This window comes from Austrofundulus limnaeus, unplaced genomic scaffold (assembly GCF_001266775.1).
Source record: "Austrofundulus limnaeus strain Quisiro unplaced genomic scaffold, Austrofundulus_limnaeus-1.0 Scaffold66, whole genome shotgun sequence".
NCBI classification, from domain to species: domain Eukaryota; kingdom Metazoa; phylum Chordata; class Actinopteri; order Cyprinodontiformes; family Rivulidae; genus Austrofundulus; species Austrofundulus limnaeus.
In genome coordinates, this window is record NW_013952468.1 from 2,102,281 (window position 1) to 2,107,289 (window position 5,009).

The 5,009-nt window shown below is 37.5% G+C and overlaps 1 long non-coding RNA gene across 1 annotated transcript in view; it reads left to right on the forward strand.

Annotated features, from left to right (window-relative positions):
* Positions 1-2,427, forward strand: part of LOC106518833 (uncharacterized) — a 5,593-nt gene extending 3,166 nt beyond the window's left edge. The window contains exons 2-3 of the long non-coding RNA XR_001310371.1: positions 1,443-1,463; positions 2,211-2,427. This is a non-coding gene — a long non-coding RNA (uncharacterized LOC106518833). The remainder of the gene's footprint in view (positions 1-1,442; positions 1,464-2,210) is intronic.
* The last annotated feature ends 2,582 nt before the right edge of the window (positions 2,428-5,009 follow it).

Genomic DNA, 5,009 nt, shown 5'->3' on the forward strand with positions numbered 1-5,009 from the left:
CCTGCTGGAGTGTGACATGATTTTTGTGTACAAACTAATACGGTATCAGAATTTAATATATTTATACTTCTCATTCAATCACAGTTAAATTCACTCTATCTAGGAGGCACAATTTATATGGATGGTATTTATTTTTTCAATAACAAGCTGGAATTAAAACAAGCAAAAATGAAATAAAAGTAACAACTTTCTATGTCTTGCTTTTTTTAAAATGTAAGGAGTAGAAAGTACTGATAACTGTGTGAAAATGTAAGAAATGGAAGTAAAATGTATGTTGAAAAATTATTACTCAAATAAAGTACAGATACTCAACTATTCTACTTAAGTACAGTAACAAGGTATTTGTACTAAACAGCTCTACATTCTGAATGGATTAAGGTRGGTTGAAGTTAGCCTGCTTATATCTTTTGCTGCCAAACAAAGTAATAACAGAGCGGTAACAGTTGACATGTGAAAAGGAAAGRGGGGGTTCAGTTCCTTTGTTTCAACCACCTGGCCTCGAGATTTAAAAGTCCGTCCATTTTCTTCTGCTTATCCGGGGTCAGGTCGCGAGGGCAGCAGCCTAAGCAGAGAGACCCAGACTTCCCTCTCCCCAACCACTTGGGCCAGCTTGTCTGGGGGAATCCCAAGGCAATTTAAAGTCTAAACAAAAATAAATTGTTTTGAAAATATGAGAAGGGCATCTGTTACACTTTCACACAATTTATCTGTTGTGCTAATTCAGGTGCATTTATATTAATAGAAAATTGATTTTGTGCATTGTCCTTTTTAAATAAATCAATAAAATTACATTCAACATCAGCTGAGTTCTGCTCCACACCTATAGCCACCCAATGCTTGTTTTAAGTTCACATTTACAGTATGTCGGGTTTGTGCAACATTATTACTATTTTATGAACAATCTGTTGCAGCTTAAAGACAGATTAGTATTTGTGGCCATTTTTTGTAACTGTTTTGTGAAAGTGCCTTATATTTTTACACACATTCATCAAAATCCATTTCTAAAAAAGAAAGAAAACAGACTTCGAGTTTTGATGTTTATTTTTTATTTTAATTTTTTTCAAAAACACACTTGTGCATGAATAATCATCAAAACAGATCCACATTCATGCAGTCTAAAGATTAATCCATTCCTCAAAGTACAAAAGTTCAGATTTTGCAACTCCAGCGTCGGTTGCTTTGGACGCACCGCACACACGTAAAATGCTCAAACCGCAACTACCGCTTGGAAACACGCTGTGCTAGAATTTACAGTAGTTATGTAAGATGATCCATATTTTCCCTGTAAGAACAGTTATTGTCATAAAGGACCTTTAGAGAGTTAAATATTTTGGTTAGTGGTAGTTTCCCACCAGTCAATAATAATTTAGTTTTAAAAGGTTCACCCTCATTAATCATGTTTAACTTCTTTGTTTATTTTTGTCTGTTTTTTGCTGTCAAAGACGATGTGACAGTGGAGTTTGGTAGGTGTTTTCCTGTTATCATACTTTACCATACCCATTATTAACTCTTCTTACCTGTTACCATGCATATTATTAAATCATACCTCCATCGTTTAGTGTACATTTTTATTTTTTAGCAAGTTAACATTTTGAAATGAAACTAACATTTACTCCTTGCTTCTTTGGCACTCACAGCTGAGGAGTTTGAAGGTATTACTTATCTAATGTCTCCATCTCACACTTCACTGATTTACACTTTGTGTTTAAAGACAGAAATGTTTGAACCACTTTTGACAGGTGTAAAAGGCACACCTCTTACCTCTGCCACCTCTTACTTTATTTATTTATTTTTTTGTGTCCAAGAACCTCCCCCATAAACTGGAACAGTTCTCTTCTGAAGCTCTTTAGTTCTCACTTTACCAAAGTCACAGCTTTTACCTGCTTAGTTATATTGCAATAGAAAATAAAAATGATGAATCGTCCAGTATGTTACTATCTGACAAAGTTCCATATTACTCACCAGCAAATGCTTTAATTTAATTTAATATTAATTCTCATCACTTCCAGATAGGTGTTTGGTAAACATAAATTTACAACATTAATATCAAGACTAATCCAATTAACATTTTCCCAACTTCACCTGTTTCAACTTCTCCTTATACCTTTTTAATCTGTGGCTGAAGTGGTAAGTGGCTGTTTCATGTCTGGTTATTCTTTGTAATGTGATGTGTTTTTCTTCTGGCTTCTTTCTTTTCTTTTCCTCACCAGAAGAAGCCACCTTTACTAGTGGATTAGGTGAGAGATCTTAATTATTCATTTATGTTGTATTGCCTGTGATGACTGATCCAGTGTGTGGTAGAGTTACACAACCTTTCATTTAGTCCTTTCCTGATCCCTCATCCTTTTACATCTTGTGTGTTTCATGTAATACAGAGTTATAGTCTTAGAAGTACTTTGAGGATACTTCTGGATGGATTTGTGTTCAAAAAACAGCCTGTTTGAGGGATTGGTTATATAAAAACATTCTCCATCATGTTTTTATTTCCACTGTTTTTTTCTGCCTACTCAGAAGGTATCATCCTGTTGGAGGACCCTAGGGCATCATGGCATCACTGTCTCTATGTTCATCCTTTTCCRAGTTTGTCCTTATTTTGTTTTGGGTTTTTTCTCTGTTCTCTTTATTCTCATATTAAGAACAAAATAAAAGCAGCCTCAGATCAATCTTTGTATATGTTACGACCCCTTCCTTTAAACAAGGGGCAGCAACACGACAACCACAATAAATAGACGAGTCACTGCAAAAGGTGTAGAAAAAGTTTTATTTTTTTTCTCTGCTCCAAAAGACTGTACCACTGTGGGGGAGAAAGGGACCATTAGGTGTGGTGCCAAACAAAAGAAACAAGCAAAACAAAACAGGGCCTGTCTACAATCTGGTCTAAATAGAAAACAAAGAAAGAAAAACACCCTGATAAACTTCTCTAAAAAAAGGTCTCACCAAAACTTTACATGGGTGGCACCAACCTACTTACCTAATGTTTTTAACATAAAGTTAGCTACGTGATGAAAAATGTACAGGGTATCCCAAACTTACCTAGTCCTCTTAACTCCCACCACAAACCTTTAAACAATGGAGCAGGTTTCACAGGAGGAGCAGCAGCACAGGTGCACCAGGCAATCAGCAGCAGTAGCAGCTGCAGCAGGGAGGAGAAGAAGCCAGCCCAGACCTCCAGGTGGGCTTCTTAAGTAGGGTGTGGTGGAGTCCTGGTTGGTCTGTTCAAAGCTCTTCCATCCAATCAGCTTTTAAAGATCCAAATTGGCTCCAGCCTGCAAACTGAACCTGAAAATAGAGGAGAAAGAGGAGGAAGAAAACAATCTGCCAGACACGCAACAGTATATGTTAGACTTCAGAATATCTAGTAATTTTATATATACAGGTATAGATTTGGGACATGTGTGCCTGCCTCAAATAAAGTGACTTTCAAAGACACAGCTATCTATGGCTCTTTCCAAATTCAGGGGCTGGGTCCTTCAAAACACCTGGCCTTCCCGGTCTAGGTGGGCCGGGTCTTGGTAGACTGTAAAGACCAGAAAAAGAGGCTGTGAATTTGGATGGTAAATGGTAAATGGATGGTCTAGCCCAGTGTTTCCCAAAGTTGGAGTCGGGACCCAAAGTGGGGTCCCGAAACCTCAAGGTGGGGTCCTGAAAAGATTTTCTGAATTAGTTACATTTTTGCCTTAGTCGTTACAAATGAGTGAGGTTAGTATGTTTAAAATGGACAAATGTAGTAAATAAAAATATTGTTACTATGCCCATGTTTAGTTGACCTGATGCTAATGTTTATCATCCAAAAATAGTTATAAGTACGGGTCTCTGCTACTGTTATTCTGTGGGTCAAAAGCTGAAAACTTAAGCTGTTTTCCCCCCTCATGCCTCTGTGATGAAACATCTGTAAAGTTTGTTGCCACTGCACTTTGGTTCCCAAAGTRGGGCTTGGGACCCAATTATGGGTCATGAAGCACCTTGGACAATCTCCAGAAATCAGTTTAAAGGGTAATAAAATAATTGCTGATGTAATATTTTCCCTATAGTTATTACAAAAACGCAAAATAAGTAAAAATAAGTATTTATATTTGTGTACAAACTGTTTAGATTGTCAAAAAACCTGTATTTTTAGGGTTATTAATAACGAAGCTCATTTCCTCAGACCATTAATATTTGGGGTCACAAGTTTTTGCCATGGATATTTTGTGGGTCAGAAGACAAAAAGTTTGGGAACCACTGGTCAAGCCTAATGCTTCCCACCTTTATTTGAATTTGGGCAGCTTCAGACATGGCACAGTGACGTAAGCAGCCTACAAATTTGGCCTTAGGAGGATGCAGCCCCTGAATTTGAACACGGCCATTAACACAGTTTGATTTTTCTCACTCTCCTTTCTGTTGCTCTGCCCCCTCTGTAAATTCAAGGACCTCAGTCTCTCCTCTTCCTTCTTGATCCCCAAACACCATCCAGAACTCCAGCCAGTTATCAACATTTCTGGTCTGCAGCAGTGTAGAACCAGGTTTTAGTGAAATAAAAGAAGCTCAAGAGAAGAAAATAAGTCATTATAACATCTCCACTGGAGAGTACTAGCTGCAAGGTTTTTCAGCCTGTTGGATGTGGTTGTATGATTTATTAAAAGTGAAATTGTAGAACCTACAGATGTTTTTTCAGTGCTACTYAGGCTGCATGTAGAAATAAAGGAGGAGGTGGGAAGGAGGAGACACACAGTTGTTGTCTTTAGTTTTTAAGCTGTTTTTCCCCCTCATGCCTCTCTGTGATGAAACGTCTGTAAAGTTTGTTGCCAAAAGTGAATCTTGAGCTCTGCTTGGGGCGAGAACATTTCTGGGCTCAGGTTCTACTTGATTTTAGAGCCAGCAGACAACAGAATAAATTCAAAATGACCAAGAATGAAACTGTTTCAGGATGAGTTTTGTTTTTATCTTAACAACAGAATYGGTTTTGACAGAGTTGGTTCATATTACAGAGGCAGCACAGAAAATATAATCCGTGACTTCAATGTGTTGCT